The 18,412-nt window shown below is 43.2% G+C and overlaps 1 long non-coding RNA gene across 3 annotated transcripts in view; it reads left to right on the forward strand.

The window, feature by feature from the left end:
• Positions 1-18,412, forward strand: part of LOC131915208 (uncharacterized) — a 55,070-nt gene that overhangs the window by 28,297 nt on the left and 8,361 nt on the right. The window lies entirely within an intron of this gene.

Consider the following 18,412-nt stretch of genomic DNA (forward strand, 5'->3'; position numbering starts at 1 on the left):
TGTTACCTGATTTCTAGTTATTCTACAGAGCCATAGTAAGAAAAACATGTGGAGTTCTTCCACAAAAAACAGATGCGTGGATCATGTGTATGATAGAATAGAAGACCCGGATATAAATTCACTCAACTACAATCACTTGATTTTTTTTTTTTTTTTTTTTTTTTAAGATCTCAAAAATGCACACTGGGGGAAAAACAGCATCATTGACAAAGCGTGCTGGGAAGACTCAGTCTGGAAATGTCGCATAAGGAAACTAGATTCTTGTCTCTCACCTGGCACAAAAAATCACCCCCAAACGGACCAAGCCCTTCACGGTAGAACCTGGAATTACTAGAGAAAGCATGGAATAGACTACAAAATGCAGACATAGGTGAGGATTTTCTAAATAAGAAAAAAGGGTCAATAATCAATAAAATGGGACTTTGTGAAATGCAAGTTTCCTTACAGCAAAGAAAACTGTGGAGTGAAGAGGCAGCCCATAGGGATGGCAGAAAATCTTTGCCAGTTATACCTCTGCCAAAGGATTAGTATCTAGAATACATAATGAACTAAAAAAATCAAAGCAACAAGAAAATAATTCAATCAAAAAATGATCGATAGTACTGGAGTTCTCAAAAGAAGAAACATAAATGCCAAAGGAACACTTAAATGTTTCAACACCACTAGCCAGAAGGGAAACATAAATGGCTTAAGACCAAGAACACAGCATGGGTGTGGGAAATGGGGATCCCTTATCCGCTGCATGTAGGAGGTGTAAACTGGTGCCGCCACCATGGAAATCAGGGTGGATGTTTCTCAACAAGCTAACAGTTTAGCTAGCACACAACCCAGCTATTCCTCTCCCAAGAGGCTCTGTATTCTACTTGCCCATCCAGCTGCCTGGCTGCCCCAATCACAATAGCTATGAAAGGACATCAGCCTAGATGTTCACCAGCTGATGACTGAATGCTGAAACTGCGCCACATATCCACGGCAGACATGAAATTATGAAATTCTCAGGAAAATTTTATGGACCTAGAACATACTGTGTAAGCTAACCCAAGCCAGGGCTGCATTTTCTTCCTAATAAATGGACCCAAGATTTTAATGTTTAGATTTAAAAGAAATATTTTGTCACTTTCTATTTTATGTGCCTAAGTGTTTTGCCTGCATGTGGGTATGTGCACCAGGTGCATGCCTGGTACCCACAGAGGCCAGGAGAAAGTGTAAGATCCCCTAGAACTGGAGTTACAGGTGCTTGTGAGCTGCCGGGTGGCTGCTGGACACTGAACCCTGATCCTCTGCAACAGCAGCCAGTGCTCTTAACCCTGGATCTGTCTCTCCAGCTCCTAAAGTTTTACATTTTTATATTAGAGTTGAATGGTCTTTAAAGACCAGGAGGCAAGAAAAAAGACCATGGATGAGGGGAAACACTTAGGAGGGGGGTATAAAACATACATGAAATGAACATAACAGGTGATTGTGAGTAGTAAAACATATGATATGTGAGCACAATGGGTGAATGCTTATGTGGAAAGGTTTAAATGGGAATGGGTGGGGATGGGGATGTGAGGATGTGGAGTAGAGTTAACCAAAACTGAAGATATGTGAAACCATCAAGTGGAAACCTATTATTTTATAAGCTAACTCAAAAACAAAATTAAAACATAGAGTTTCAACAGAGGTATCCTGTATGGGTGGACAGTGCTGACCCTTGAAGTCATGGCTTTTTCAATGAAAACCTCACTGCCAGGGGCAGGATACTTCTCTATGAGTTGTTGACTGTGGAGCCTCCAACACCACCAGGAAGAGTACAGGAGACTGCCAGTGTTTGGTTACCCACAAGAACTAGGCAGTAAGACTCCATTGCTGAAGAGACCACACGCTTTAGATATAAAACATAAGAAAATCAACCTGGAGCTGAGCCAGAAGCTGCTCTCTGCTGCTAACATTCTGGAGGACAGAGGTACTAGGTAGGCTGCTGGGGGAGGGAAGTCATCAACAGTCTGACCCAGGCAAGATATGAATGCGGACATGACTGGGGAATAACCCACTCCCATACCCTTACTGTGAACCTGGTCAAAAGCCTGTTGCTAAGGCTGGGAAGCAAGCACAGAGACCTGCCTTTGATTCCCAGTACCCACATTTAAAAAAAAAAAAAAAAAAAAATCCAGTTACGGCAGTGCTGTGCTTACAATCCCAGAACCTAGAGGGTGGAGACAGGAAGTCCCCTGGGGTTCACCAGCCAGCCTAGCCTAGCCTACTGAGTGAGTTCCAGGCCAATGAAAGACCCTGTCTCAAGCAAACATACAAATAGAAGCCTGTGGCTAAAGAGGCCACAGGCCCTGGGGTGGAATATGTTACTGTTGTTGCAAAATGGACATAGAGTCAGCCCAGTTGCCTTCTCAGGACTCATGTTTACACTCCTGGAGTTCTGGTCACCGCTGTGGGCAAAAAGCTGACTTTTGCAGTGGGCGGTAGGTGACGCAGAGACTCCTAACAGGGAAAAGAATAAGTGAGTGCTGAGGGTTTGTCCCTAAATGAGGCAGGTGTATCCGCCCCTCTGATGTCTGTAGAACTTCCTAGAAATTGTGTTTCTACCCAACCCTCCCTTCTCACCTTCTCCCAGAGGGTGAGAAATAGAGCTGTGAACTCTGTTGGTTTTTTGTTTTTGTTTTTCCCTTCTTGTTTGGGTTTTTGTTTGGAGGCTTGAAAGCCATGTAGTGAGAAGTAAATAACGACATTTAACTTCTCTCCCAAGGCACAGACAGGACTCTCCTTTCTTTACCTCTCCACCGTGATTTTCTCAGAGAACCCAGGAGACTTGGGATCAGGTCGGGGGTGGGGGGTTGGGGGCTGGGGGGGTGGGGGGTAGGGGTGGGAGGTGGGAGGGAAGGAAACACGGAAAACTGCCTTGGGGTCCCAGTGTGGCTGCTTTCCTCACCGGGAAGAGACTAGCATGCTGGTTTCTGAAGGGTTTAAATTTCTGCCAACACAGGTGGCATCTCCCCTCAAACCACTCCCTCTGGAGGTGGACTAAACGGCACCAAGGTCACTTTCAATTCCCCAGTTTCTCCATGTGCTCCCAGACCAACAGTGCCACCTATGGGTACTGGACACATCTCCACACCCCTTCGGCCTTCGTGGGTTCCTTTCCCAGCAACAACTTGTACCTTCTTTTCTTCTTCCCAGCTCTTTCTAAGCATGCCTTCCCTAAAACTTTGGGCTCCCCTACATTTGGGGCTTCCTTACTCTTTCTCCAAAGCTCCACTCCCTTCAAGTGGCCACTTGTCTGACCTCCATGCTGGCTGAAATGGGATGCCTTTCCCCACCCTTCCCATTCCCCTCTTCTGGGCAGTTGCTGAGATTTACAGAGTAGTATTGTCAGTACTTTTATCTCAGACATGATGAAAACCAAATGAATTACTATTTACTATGTGGTTCTCCTGGGGTTGGCACAAAGTAAGGGCTATATGCTTTTACACTATTATAAGAACTCAGTAAATAAGATAGTCTTACACCCAGAGAAGTCCAGGCTATTGACTATACAGCTGAGGGAAAGTGAGGTTTGGGGGTAGGTTAGGAGCAGAGGACTCAATATTTCTCATCTAGTTCCTACCTGATAGGACTATTTTGAGTAGCCAGTGCCTTCAATATCAAGTTTGTTGGACAAATCCACATCTTCCTACATGAGTCAGTTACAACCAGATTTTCTGATGTAATGTGCACAAGATTCAAATGTTCTCTCTCCCCTTGCTGTTCATTACTTAGTGATAAAACAGCTGGTGTAAAGGATGTGACTGGAAGAGAAAAGAACGGTCAGGAAGAAAGGAGTGAGCAGGGAACGCAAGCAGGCCAAGCGCTTCAGGAAAATCTATTCTGTAAGCGAAGAGTTGCTGCAGGATTAAAGAGAAAACATAAAACTAGGCTGGGGATTTGCTTCATTGGCTTCAAGGTTTCCTAGTGTCTTCTGGATTCAGTCCCCAGCCCTGAAATTAATTGCTTAATTAAGTGTAAAAATGCCTGCCCCCATGTGATAGGACGAATTTTATTTTCTTCTAATTTTCTGTCTTTACTACAATGAGCGCACATCACTTTTATAGCTATGAGGAACATATTTTTATATTTTGGTTGTGAGCCTAGCCTTTAACGGCTGAGCCATCTCTCCAGCCCGAGGAAAATATTCTTAAATTAATAAAATGTGACTCTGGGGAACTCAAATAAAATGTTCAGAAAAGAAGGAACTAAATGAACAAGAATTGGTTATAAATGGAGGAGACGCACAACTGTAAAAAGTGTTTGCATCCAGGCAATGTTTGCGTTCACGGTTGCTGCTTCCTGGGACTGGGATGGTGTGTGGTTCAGTGAGGGCTTCCTTGGTCTGCTTGCTGTTTGCTTTTGATTCCCAGCACAACACTAAAAGGGAATCAATAAGACAAAACATAAAATAAAAAAGGGAAGTAGAGGTTTACCACCCAAAGATAAAGAAGCAGGCGACTTGGGGAAAGAACCACAATTTTTAAAAAGCCTGCCTTCTACCTCACAGTACGTGTGTAAGCCTGACCACCAGTGGATTTGATACCTTAAGACCTTGGGTTTGCAGGGTGAGTCAAGAGCAGGCCCAGTGGGCACCTTCCCACAGAAGCTGAGATACTGCAGCATAAGGACCTGATTGTGAGGACCTAGCTCTCCCTGCTGACAGATCCATCCTGTCCCGTCAATTGTGTGGACATGCATTTTCATAATGCTACGCTATGGCTACATTTCCATAATGCTTCGCTATGATAGTTGGGCAGGCTCCAGGCTCTTTTAGATTTTCAAAAATAATTTATGTCAATTTTCTCATTTAAATATGTTACGGGCCTGCTAATGTTCCTTCTTTCAACCTCTTAGCTTCAAAGGGAGAAACATTAAAATCATTCCAGCAGCTTCTCTAAAGTTATGTGAAATGTTTTCTCCTTATGATTTAGAAATTTTCAATTTCTTCATGGGGTATGATTTTTTTCCCTCTAGAAATACCTCTCCTGTCTCTGTTTCTAGCAGATGTTGGTTAGAATTTCTTTTATTATTCCAACTGTAGCATATAATGTCTTGCTTTATTTCTTGCATTCATGCTGAGATTTTACTTGGGATAGATACGTTCAAAACAGTACGGCAGAGAAAATAGGAAGTGAAAAGGAACAGATGTGAAGCCACATGGAACAAGGTGTTACTAGACGCCCGCCATCTACTGCTCAGGCAGGCAGGACAGTATTTTCCAGAACACACATCTGTGTTCTAGTACTAAGGACTTTATCCACAAGAGCTACAAGAAGAGAAAGGATGGAGAATTTACCTGCCCCACGCCCTCCTCTCCCTCATTATTACTGCTTTTCATTTCTCTTGGACCTGATTTCCCATTTCAGGGCTGGACATGAGTTACTTTCCTGTGCTGGAACTAAACGTCTGACAGGACTGTGTAAAGAAAGAAGGATTTATTTTAGCTCCTGGTAGAAGAAGGGATGTAGTCCATCATGGTGGAAGGCTCAGCAGCATGACGCCCTCAGTCAGGAAGCAGAGAGAGGAATGCCGATCCTGGGCTTGCATTCCGCCTTTTCTCCTGTGTATTCTGTCTAGGACCCCACAGAATGGACCCATCCACCCTCAGGGTGGTCCTTCCCTCGGAAATCATCCATAAACATGCCTAGAGGTGTGTCTCTTAGGTGATTTGGAAGCCAGTGGAATGGAAAGTGGAGACTAGCACTCCTATCAGCCCGCCCAAACCTTCCAGAAAGCCAGCTCTGATGCTTAGAAATATGGCCTTTCATCCAAATCCACAACAAAGAGGATCTCCTTCCCCTCTCCTAATTCCTGCTCAGTCCTTAGCAAAATTTTAGGCAGGAAATCTGGTCTTTGGCCCCTTCCTTTTTTGCATTTCCTGCCTTGTACTACCGGTGTCCTTTGACCAATCATGTGACTTTAAGCCCACCTGCATCCTCTAATTTGGAGGAGTAGGCAGAGTGGGCCATGTCCTCGAGCTAAAATCCCAAAAGTAAAAGGATTATACCCATTTTAATCATAGCTGGGTGACCACTCACCTTTAACCTGCCTGTTGCTTTCTCCTCTTGCCTGATTAAAGCTTTTCTACAACTTGATAATCAGAATCCTCCTCCATGGGAATATGCAGGCTGAGATGGCCCCTGGACCATCCTCCATGGGGATGTGCAGGCTGAGATGGCCCCTGGACCATCCTCCATGGGGATCACAGGCTGAGATGGCCCCTGGACCATCCTCCATGGGGATCACAGGCTGAGATGGCCCCTGGATCATCCTCCATGGGGATGTGCAGGCTGAGATGGCCCCTGAAGCTTTTCTGGCATTTGAACATCATCTCTTCTGCATATTTAGATCCAGGCTCTGTACCAGCTGAGAAACAAGGCCACCTTGGCTGTATTGGGTGGTATTGGTCAGCTATGGTTCCAAAGCCACAGCAGAAGCAGAGTTCCATACTTCCCTCTGCACTTTTCCACCGTAAAATTTCCTCTCTAGATCCTGTTCTTTCTCAGCACTGTATTCTCCTTTGTGTGCATGCTACATAACACGTTCCTCAGTTAGCAAAAGGCCCAGAGCATAGCTAAGATTTTAATTTCCTGTTTTAAAAATCAATTTATTCATGGGAGAAACATGTGAAAACAAGCTCCTTATTTTTATCAGATTAAAGGGAGGGACTCATCATGAATTCTGACATACTTCTCCAGTTCTTTTTTTTTTTTTTTTTTTTTTTAATCCTATTTCCCAGCTAGCCTGGATTTTTCTTTTTTTTTTTTTTTTTTTTTTTTTTAAGATTTATTTATTTATTATGTATACGGCATGTATGACTGTAGGCCAGAAGAGGGCACCAGATCTCATTACAAGTGGTTGTGAGCCACCATGTGGTTGCTGGGAATTGAACTCAGGACCTCTGGAAGAGCAGTCAGTGCTCTTAACCAGTGAGCCATCTCTCCAGCCCATAGCCTGGATTTTTCTATAATGAGTGTGTGAAATATTCCCTTTCTTACCATTCTTCTCACCTCATATTTCAAGATGTCTATTAGGAAGGAGTGACAGGGTGAGCTGCAGAAATCCTGCACATTGTGTTTAACTCAGCAGGACCTTCCAGAGTGCTCCCCTGCCTACACCAGAGTCAGGGGTAGATCGTGATGTGCACAGGCAATGTAAAGTGGAAGAGCATGGAGCCATCTTGGGCAAGGCACTGGCTTGCATCATTTCATTAGCTGTGTGACATGACCAGGTTGTTTCATCTGCTGTGGCCCACTCTTCCCCACCTTCACAATGCCAGTGATAAGCCCTTCCTTGTGAAATCGACAGTCAGTGAAATCACGTAACCCACGAACTACTTGGAATCCGTTTGCTGATGCTATGCTGGGACCTTGGCAAGATGGGATGAGTGTTCTCTGGTGGTGCAGGATCCAGCTCAAGAGTCAGGCAGCAAACCAGACAGCAATGAGGTGATAGAACTAAGTTCAGCAATGATTTTCAAGGAGTGCACATCTTAGCACCAGGTTCTTCTACTGAAGAACAGCGGTCTTCTGTGTGATCTGCAGGTCTGTACTTGCCCCGCCCCCACCTCTTCCTCCTGTATTCCACACAGTTTTACTGCCTTGTCTTCAAGTTAGCCGAGATCGCTTCCACAATTTGTGGCATTTATTTAATTAATGCTGTGTCTAAAAGACATAGGCTAACATGAATCACCAACTCTAGTCACATTGCCCTGGTCTAAACTAAAATCTAGTATGCTTTGGTTGTTTTGCCCTTGTTACCAACTTTGAAATGTTGATCTTTGTGAACTTGGTTTCTTTCTTATGGGTAAATCTGGTGGTATCCTCCCTAACATTCCTCCACTGGCTTTCCTCCTCACACACAAGCCCCAGAGCTTAGAACCACGTCTTCTTCCCCGCCGCTCAGTCAGTTCTGAGGAAGGACGAAGGAGAAAGGTATGCTAGAGGAAGATGAGATATGACTAAGCACAGAAGACATCATTGGGCAGTGAAGCAATTTACACTCTGTCTTGGAAGGTACTGGAAAGATCAAATGGCACAAGTAAAGTGACCTTTTCCAAGTCAGTTTGGCGATAAAAATGAATGTTCCTACATTTGAGATAATGAGTCTGGACCATTACACACGTATAAAAACATTGCTAGACTGTGGATGTAGGGAGCACGGACTGTGACTTGAATGTTAAAGGGAGATTTGATAGCCTATAGTGGGCTCCATGAAAAGATAAAGAATGCAGAAGTAACGGCAGTGTGAACAATGGTGTCGGGAAATGGAAAGTCGTTCACCGCCCCAAGAGTCTAGGGTGCTCAATAGAAGATGATCAAGATTGAGTAAGAAAAAGGGGTTAGCATTCATCATTGATGCTCATTTGTTAAAGCTTTCAGCAAGGATTTCAGTTAAACACTCTTTCCTAATCCATAGTCTTGTCAGCCAGAAGGAGCTGTGCTTGGGTCGTGGCTTAAGTCAAGACCATAGAAGCTGCCTGTGAGTAGCGATAGGTTCTCAATGACGTCATCCTTGGCCTCTTGCTTCTATTCCCGTGACCTCTATCCTGTTCCCCACAACACGACTTCAAACGCTCAAACATTTCTGTATAATCTTCTAGCTACAGATTAGAAATAGCTTTTAAATGAATTAGAAGGAAAAGATGGGGCGGGGGAAATGCCTTTAAAGCTCCTTAAAGAAAGAACTTCAGTGGTTGCAGTTACTGTTTCGCTAGCATAAAAATTTAGGATGGGAAGGTTCCCGGTTTAAGGTAACTCCCTGCCCAGAGTCCTCGCATTTCATCATCAGTGCGATCCTCACTCCTGAGCTGGCGATCCTTTGTGTAGGGAGCCATTGTTCCCTATTAAAGCCTCTCTTTCCGAAGAGACCTTCCAGCAATGACTTTAATTACAAGCCAGGGCGAGGCTGGGAGATGGTGTGCCTAGCAGCTTCGGTGGTGGGAGGTGGAAGAGGAACGAAAGCTTGTAATTTCCTCGGAGGTGTCTTGAAGGCTGACAGCACCCTGTCCTTGTGACGTGAATGCGCAGGGACCTGGAGTGTCAGGAGAGACTAAACCAGAGCAGCAGGCAGGCTGTGTCTCTGCCGCACGCCTCGCTAGTCAACACATAAGGAGGCAGCGCAGAGCCCATTTCTCTGTGATCTCTTTAAGCAGAGTGGCCTGGAACAGAATGTCCTAACACTTTGAACTATCATGGCCTCTTGTTAGCTGTCAAAACGGCTCGTTCCTTCCTGGCACTAAGTTTTCCCCAGCCATCAACAGGGGAAATGTGTATTATCATCAAGCAATCACAAATTTGTTACTACTTTGAAGTAAATTTGTTTCATGAATCACAGTAGCATTCCTGGATACTTAAAAAACAGAACATCTATGCTTGAAAAATGTGGTTTATTCAGTTTGCCAACAAAGCAAGGCCCTTTGAGTGTTTTTGGCCATATGCAGCAGCTCAGAGACCTATATGATCCTTTCTTTCAGCTGCTCCTACCTAAAGGTCAAGACATGGAGCAACATGTTCCTTGAATCTATTGAGTTAACTTTATTTTCATAAAAAGTTATTAAGACCTACTATATTCTGGGAATAATACTGTGGGTCACAGAATCAAAGTTAAATAACCTACTGTGATGATTTGAAGACAATGGCCCCCAAAGGCCCACAGGGGGTGGCACTGTTAGGAGTGTGGCCTTGTTGGTGGAGGTGTGGCCTTGTTGGTGGAGGTGTGGCCTTGTTGGTGGAGGTGTGGCCTTGTTGGAATAGGCGTGGCCTTGTTGGAATAGGTGTGGCCTTGCTGGGGTAGGTGTGGCCTTGTTGGAGTAGGTGTGATTTTATTGGATGAGGAGCATTACTAGAGGTGGGCTTTGACGACCGAGAAGCTCAAGCCAGTTCACTTTCTGCTGCCTGGGGATCCGGATGTAGAACTCTCAGCTCCTTCTCCAGGACCGTGTTTACCTGCACATTGCCATGCTTCTCGACATGATGATAATGGACAAAATCTCTGAAACTGTTAAGCCAGCCCCAAATAAATATTTTCTTTTATAAAAGTTGCTGTGGTTGTGGTGTCTCTTCACAGCAATAAAATCCTAGCTAAGATACCTACCCTCAAGAAACTTAAGTCAGGGGGTCAGAGAGATGGCTCAGCAGTTAAAAGTACTGTCTGCTCTTCAAGAGGACCGGGGTTCAATTCCCAGCACATTGCACCGTGAGGTCTGTAACAGTTCCAGGGGATCTAACACCCTCACACATACATACATGCAGAAAAAACATCAATGCACATTAAAAAAAAAAGAAGAAAAGAAAAGAAACAGGTCAGATATATACATCTGTAGCAGTACAATAGGCACAAAGTAGGACATGTTTGTTTCTCTTGGAAGAGTGGTTAGAAAAGCTGCCACCTAGAAGGTTCAGTCAGCTATTGGCATAGTACGGTGAGAAAAAAAATCACTCAAAGACACAGTAGTTTAAAACAGTAATCCTCGGATTCATGGTCTAAAAGTCAACAACAAACCCATCAGGCTGTGTTTGACTGGAGGCTTTGGTTCTGGGTTCCAAGTGGAGGACTGGAATCAGATCAGCTCTACAGGGTTCTCATCGTTCCTAGGCTGGAGTATGTGTCCATAGTTGGTCATTCACTAAGGACAGAGAGAGACCAATTGCATAAAAACAAGTCATGCCTCTGCTCTTGCTACATTACAAAAATTCCATTGGTCAAAGCAAGTTAAACGTCAAAGTCTGAGGTCAAGGAGCAGGGTCTTAAAGTTGGAGCATGTGTGCTCTAAAGAGAAGTGAAGGACTGGGACCATGCATTTAATTTACTGACGAAGAGGGTCCTTGAACAGTATCCTGAGAGGTAACTGCAGATTAGTAACAAGCATTTAAAGTAAAGCTCAAGTAAAGTAAAGAGACTGAACTTGGACTCCGAGTGATGCTGAGTGCAGATTGTTCTTGGCCTTCTTCTCTCGGTACCTTTCATGGAATGTGCCAGGGTCATTAGTAACATGAGCACAGCCTTAGATGTGGCAGAAAGAAGATTGGGATAAACCTCAAGTCATGGCCTCATCCTGCTGAGGCAAAGCTAGGCTGACCACACATGGACAATTTTAACCCAAGCACTCTGTCCCAGTGACTGACATTGTACAAAAGAAAAATACGATTCACATTCTGCACTGATGTTTGCACTAATACATTCTTCATGCTGCTTTTTTCAATGCTCTAAACCTGTGCTTTGCATTAGTTTCCTACTGCCCTGACACATTGCTATGGATTTAGCAAATAGCACTAACTTGCTATTTTGTAGCTCTGTGGGACTAGGAACCTGAAATGGGGTTTATGGGCTACAAACAGGCTGTTGGCATGGCTGCGCTCCTGGAAACCTAGAAGAGAATCTGTTTCCATTCTAGAAAGCTGATTCCGCTTATAGAATACAGCTGCACACCTAGGCTTATTCCCTACTTTTTCATCTTCAAAACTAACAGTGTAGCACCTTCAAATCTTCCTCCAACTGTAAACTCTGCACCTTTCTACATTTAAAGGACTCTGTGATCATACTGGGCCCCTAAATAATCTTGGGTGAGTTCCTTCAACATAGCTGATTAGCCATCCTAAGTCCTCCTTGACATGGAACATAGCATATCTACAACTCTCAGCATTAAAGTGTAGACGTCTACAAGAGGATATTGTTCTGCTCCTCGTATGGTTTGGGGAGGAATCGACAGTGTTTCATCTGATTGTCCTTTATAATGTAACAAGTGTTTTTATTTTTATGGTCTCCCTTTTAAAAAGCAGAGAATCGTGTTTTAAGTGAATGAATTGAAATCTGAGTCTGGTAAGTGGCACGTGGCACACAGCACAGGGGGTGGCTGCTGTCATTCCGTGGCACTCCAGGTTGGTGCCTGTTTCACTGCATCTGCCATACATTGGTCTCACCATCTCAGAGCAGACATGCACCCCTGCAACACTCTGTGCCTTAGCAGCTAAGGTAAAGAAAGCAACGTTCTTCAGCACTTATTACGTTCATGTACCAAACATTGTATATGGATGTGGTTTACAATGCGTTCTTCTTATACTCACAGGTGAGAAACCTCGGTCTCCTGGTCACAGAATCACTGCACACATCAAGGTCTGCCTGGCCCCACAGCCAGTGCTCTTTCCTTGTCTCCCATGGAGGCATGGAGACCCTCCACTGACTTCCTGAAGTGGTGTGGCCCGTACGGACTTAAACATGTGCCTTGAATCCTGACTTGAAGGGACAAGAACAAACCCAACAGCACACTGTTGTCTATTGTTTGTTCATTTGTTTCTTACTGACTTGGGATTTTTTTCTGCATTTTTATCTATTTTAGTTTGTAGGTGTGTGTGTGTGTGTGTGTGTGTGTGTGTGTGTGTGTGCACGTGTGCATGTGCAGACGCTCACACATGCATGCCACTATGCACATGTGGGAATCTGTTCTTCCCTTTCACTATGCAGTTTCATGGATGGAACTCAGGCTGGCAGGCTTGGCGGCAGGCACCCTTACCTGATGAGTCATTATACCGGTCCTGACATGGGACTTGGGTACTGATAATGTTCAAACTCCAGTCAGTTCTGCTAACGGTAAGCATGTGCCTCAGTCCACTCACAACCTCTCTGAACCCGTGTCTTTTACAATGAGAAAGTTAAAAAGGGTGACTCCTGAGTTCTTTTCTGGAAAACACCTGAGGTCGTCAGCCTGGTACATGATGGTGAAACTGAAGCATCATCTCCTATTCTTACAATTTTAAAATATTGATTTCCAATGGACCTTTGTATCACGTTCTGAAAAAATTTCAAATTCATATAAGCGACATCATACCATAAACACCCATTTAACGTTATTTACCTAACACGGTGGTTCTTAACCTTGCTGACGTTGTGACCCTTTAACACAGTTCCTCATGTTGTGGTGACCCTCCCAGTCATAAAACTGTCTTCGTTGCTACTTCATAACTGTAACTTTGCTACTGTTACGAATCATAATGTAAATATCTGGTATGAGGGATATCTGATATGCAGACCGCCCCCTCCCAAGGGGGCCACAACCCACAGATTGAGAACCATTGACCTAATATGTTACTATGTAGAGTCTGGCTTATTCATTTTAATTGCTGTGTTGCAGATCGGATATGATCACAGCATTGGTTTTCTCCTAAGAAAGTGGGCTGGATTTTCTTTTTAATACATAAAACTGCTGCAATAAATCCATTTCCTTAAATGCGTCATCGTTCTTTAGGACTAGTGTCACTGACAGCAGAGCTTCTGGAAAAATGGACTACAGTTCCCAATCTGTAAACTACTTAAGTGTAGGATAAACACCGAGAAATTTTAATGGCAATTTAACTGAGTGCTTTTATGTTTTTTCGATCTAATAATGAAGAATAGTCAAGTGTTGACTGTGTATATCTATTTTAAATGTGCCTCTAGCAATTCATTTTATAATGTTCTTTTTAAACTAGATTTTAAAATTATGGACTATTTGAAACTGTCCATGTGGTTTCTACCTAGATGTAGACTCTCCAGCTTGACAATGAGTGTGGTCTTAGCTCTGAAGGGTTTTCACACAGAGCACCCGTCCGATCCAATCTCACCTGCAGTGTGTGGGTTTCCTTTCCCCCCTGGCTGCATGGTCTGGTTTTTAAATCTTTCTCCATGTGGCAGCTGTGCAATGACATTTCATTTTAATTAGCATTCTTGTTTAATAGTGAGGTTAGGCAGCTATTTATATGCTTATTACGTTCTCAGCTGCCTGACTGGGCACGGTAGACGGCTTAGTTTGCAAGTGACGGGAAAAATAGAATACTTCGCTCTTGCAGTTAGAATTTTAAAGTCAAAACTGGTGCAACTCGTTTTGAAGAGGAAAGCTCAGGAACAGCAAGTTTTGACTTGATGGAGGATGGGAGCGTCCGCAGCAAACGAACGCTCAGGCAGGTACTTCACTGCTGACGTGTGTGGAAACATGGGTGCTTTGGGTTTGAGTCAATCACTCAGTCATCACCATTAAGACACTTCCGTAGACAGACTCACAGAGAGTTCCGAACCTATTACCCAGTTCTGATTATCTGATGATACTTTTTGGTGCTAATGAGCTCAAGGACAAAGAGCGAGTCTGAGTGCTCCTGTGAGCTTGGTGATTCCCATGCTCTGACTTCTTGCTCACTGAGCCTCTCAAGTGGGATGAAGGGAGGTCTGGGAAGGATGTGTGGCCTTGGGTAGCGTTGATTGAATAGAACTTTTCTAATCTATTTTGCGTACAGTCAGCCTGAGAACCCAGGTTTCCGCTGTTGACGGTTTCCCACATTTTCCTAAAGCGTGACTGAATCCGAAGGGCTTGGCATGGACTGTCCTTCCCCTCCCGCTTCGTCTCACCCTCTTTTTCACCCAGACGAGCACAGGAAATTGCTTTGAAAGCCTCCGTTATGGCAACCTCTTTCACATACATTCATTTCTTGCCATGATGACGTTCCTACTCCCAGGACACCTTCTCTTAACCCTACACTCCTAACTCAGCTGGCAAATCTCTCCCAAGGCTGTATTTCCCCCTCTTGGGAAGCAAACTTTTATCAAGGCACATAGCATTATTACAAAAAGAACTACTGATACAACCCATACTTTCTCCTTTATTACATTTGTGTTAATTACCTTTGTGTAGCTCTGACCATAATATCTGACAGAGCAACTTACAGGAGGAGGGTTTAATTTTGGCCAATGATTTCAGAAAATTCATATCACGATTGCTTGGCTCTAGACTTATGCGTAGAACACCACGGTGGCAGCAGCATGTGGTAGAGAACCTTCCCTGCATGGTGAAGGAGAAGGAAGAGAGAAGGGACCAGAGGGTAGGTAAACCTTCAAAGGTTTCCCCACTACTCTTCCAGCTAGCCTAGCTCCTGACATTTCCAGAACATCTTCAAATAGCATCTTTAGCTAGAGACCAAGTATTTAAGATATGAGCATGTGGGTGGATATTCATAGTCAAACCATTTTTATTATTTAGCATTTCATATATATTCAATCATATAGTACGTATTTTTGTGTGGGTTATTTTGCTTAATAATATTTTTGTAAAATTTGTTCATGCTGTTGTATACACCAGTATTCATTTTGCAGCTTATGGCGTCTTTCTTACGACTACACCACATGTGTTAGTTTGTATCTTTAACCTGCAGGTGACCATTACAGTTATTTTTTACTTTGGCACACTGACATGCTGCCCAGAACATTAATACAATGTTCTTTTGGTGCATATGTGTGCAAGCATTTGTGTTAGAAACACACCTGAAAGTGTCCTTCTCGGGTCATGACACTTTTGGATTCAAAGCCAGTAGATACTGGCATCTCGAAAAGTGATTATATAATTTATATTCCCACGAGTATATGCTACTTCACTTTTTAAATTTGTGCTCCCTTTTTGAGCTGGGGCTTGCTGGCTGCCAGTCGAGCTGAAAGACAACGAGTTCTGAGTTCGTGCGAGATCCCACTTCAAGGGAATAAAGCAGAGAGCGAGGAAGACAATTTGAATTGTTATGTCTCCCTGGCAAACGATCCTGTTTGATTGTTCTCTTAATTTGAAGAAACCCTCATGTGAATTTGACTTAATAATGTTGATTCTACTAGTTTGCACATACAATTTGACCTTTTTTTTTGTTATTTTCTTCTATTGAATCCCAATCAGCTTCCCATTCTCTTTTCTATCAGAGAACAGCATGTCTCTTCTCTCAAGAGGCTGCTAGGCACAGTTTGGGTTATGCCTGCTGTTGAAAAAAAGATGGGATTCAAAAAAAACCACTTTTGTTCACGTCTTCAGAAGTTTGTGTGTTGATGTCCTAATCCCCAAGGTTAGGAGGTGGAGCCATTGGGAAGTAATTAGCCTAAGGAATGGGATCCTCCAATAGGAAGACCCCAGAGAGCCTTTTTCCCCTTCCACCATGGAGGGCACTGTAGAGGGTACAGCTACAAGCCAGAAAAGAGGCTCAGTAGACACTAAATCTTTTAGCCCTTTGATCGTAGTTTTCCCAGTCTTCAGAACCATGGGAAGTAAAATGTATATTATTTATAAGCCACCCAGTCTATAGTATTTTGCTCTAAAATCCCAAATGGACTAAGACAATCACCCTACTGGGCAAACCTGAATGTGGAGTCACCAAAATGAGTTTAGACAGATGGAAACACTGCTGCTGACCTTGATCACTCACACAGCTCATCTTTTTCTCTGCAAGAGCTGAAGAATATCTCTTAGATGCTAAGAGATGCTAGGTGCCTCCCTGGGGTTTGTACATGCTTGGCATGCTCTTGCTTTGGAGCCTTTGAGTTTTTCATCTGAGTCTTTATGTAACTTCAAGCCTTGTGCCAGATATAAATGGAAAACTCACAGAATAATTCCAGGCTTACAGGGGCTACTGTTTAAAGAGGGAAGGGATACTGTGAGCTCAAGGACAGCTGCGTGGAGAGCAGCTAGGATTCATTTAGGGAAAACTGATTTGAATGGGGAAGGGAGAGGAAAGAGCACATGGTAGTCAAGCAAACATGATACAGAGTTGCCATGACCAGGGCATCTCTACACACATCACAGAGGCCAAGACCCAAGTAGGGCGGTAGTAAGTGGCAGGTAATTAAGTTAGAAAAATATCTTGACTCACAAAATAAATGACTGTTGAGGAATAGATAAAGAATCTTCGTCTTTTCATTGTGTTTGCTCCAAGCCTCTTAACTTAGTTCATTATTAGGATTTGAGTCCGAGGGTCATACCAGGATGATGTTGTACACACAATAGGTGAGTAGTGTTTTATTGATTTATGCTTTATTACTCAAGGCCTGTATGAAACTATCCAAGTTCAAATCCTCCTCCTGACATCTTGACTTTGAGTAAAACAGTTAGCTACTCTCGGCTTCCGGTTCCTTGTCTGTGGAAAGGGCTGATGGAGGTGCCAGGCCTACTGGGCAGTTGTGAAGGTCAAACAAAAGGAAAGAAGATTAGGAAGTTCTTGCTCTTACCACTCACCACACAGTAAACATTAGCTATTGGCAGTTTGTAAAATTCCTGATTCCTATAATAGTCTCCTTTCATTAAAGATTGAAAATTTTTCCCTAAGGGACAAAACCTGTAAGTATGATGTTGCTTTTAACAAGAAACCAACCTAGTAATTATGTCCCATTCCACTCTCTCCATACCCTTTGAGATAGTCATGAGCACTGCTCCTAAAATTTTGCTCCGCCAAATAAATAGCAACATGGAGCTGGCTGATGAGATTTGTGTCCACAAGAGCTAAAGCTTAATAAAGTAAAGAAAACCTTATAGTTTGGGCCATTATTTTGCTTTCAAGAGATGTTTTTCTTTTTAAGATTTCCTCTCCTCCCAAAGCTTAGCTTTTCAACGGTTGATTGGAAGTCAGATATCCATGATAACAATGTGTTTTCTTGACCCAAGTGGCTAGTCTGTAGCTGAACAAGTTGCACAGAGGTAGACGCATAACTAGAATAGGTGAAACAAAGCCCCAAGTGCAATGTGGCTACATCAGCAAGCTCGCAGCTCTGGGCTGGATTTTACTTGTCTTTGGTGTGCCCTGAACGGTTGGACCTGATGGATAGACAGAGAGGATAACAGGACTAAAGTAATGCCACATTACTCAGGAAAGTCATTTGACAAATCCTAACTTTGCAAAGAAATGCTCTAGTGTGGCATTAGAGTTATGACAGCACCCTGGAAAATATAACTGTGCCTGGATCATCCTCCCACTGGATGTTCTTCATATCTGAGCTTAGCGTTTTTAGCACATGCCTCTCAAGTCTATTTTCAGCTATATATAAAGGATTAATGAAAATAACTCCATTTCATGTGATTAATGTCTCGGAAGTGTATTCCATCTGAGAATTGATAGGAAATGTGAATAGCTCTAGAAAGGTCTCCAAAGGACTTGAATAAAGAAAATGAGATCGTATGTCTAAGTACAACATTTGAATTTTTTATATTGACATTGAGACTCAGTGAGGAACCTTAGTCAATGAGTGTTCATTTTAAAAGAAATCATATCATGCACAGAAGCTTGTTCTACTCACCATGGAAAAGAAGTAATAGACAGCCACTCAAAGCTAATGTGGATGTTCTCGTACAACAGAGACAGAACCCCAATATGCACAACTGTCGCCCCTAAGCTGTTCTCACTGATCCTCTGTTGCAATGCCATGGATTAATCAGTCACGGTTCTAAAATCCTCTGTTAAAAAGGGGGGGAGGATACTACTTACTAAAAAGACAATTAAAAGAAAAGCAAAACCAAATTAATAATTTACAAACCATTAAGAGCATGCAGCAAGCAAAGAGTAATAGTGTAAGAGAAGGGAGAGAATAAAATTCTAAACAGTTGTGACTGTTTCAGATTATCGCATGA

Source organism: Peromyscus eremicus, chromosome 7 (assembly GCF_949786415.1).
Source record: "Peromyscus eremicus chromosome 7, PerEre_H2_v1, whole genome shotgun sequence".
NCBI classification, from domain to species: Eukaryota; Metazoa; Chordata; class Mammalia; order Rodentia; family Cricetidae; genus Peromyscus; species Peromyscus eremicus.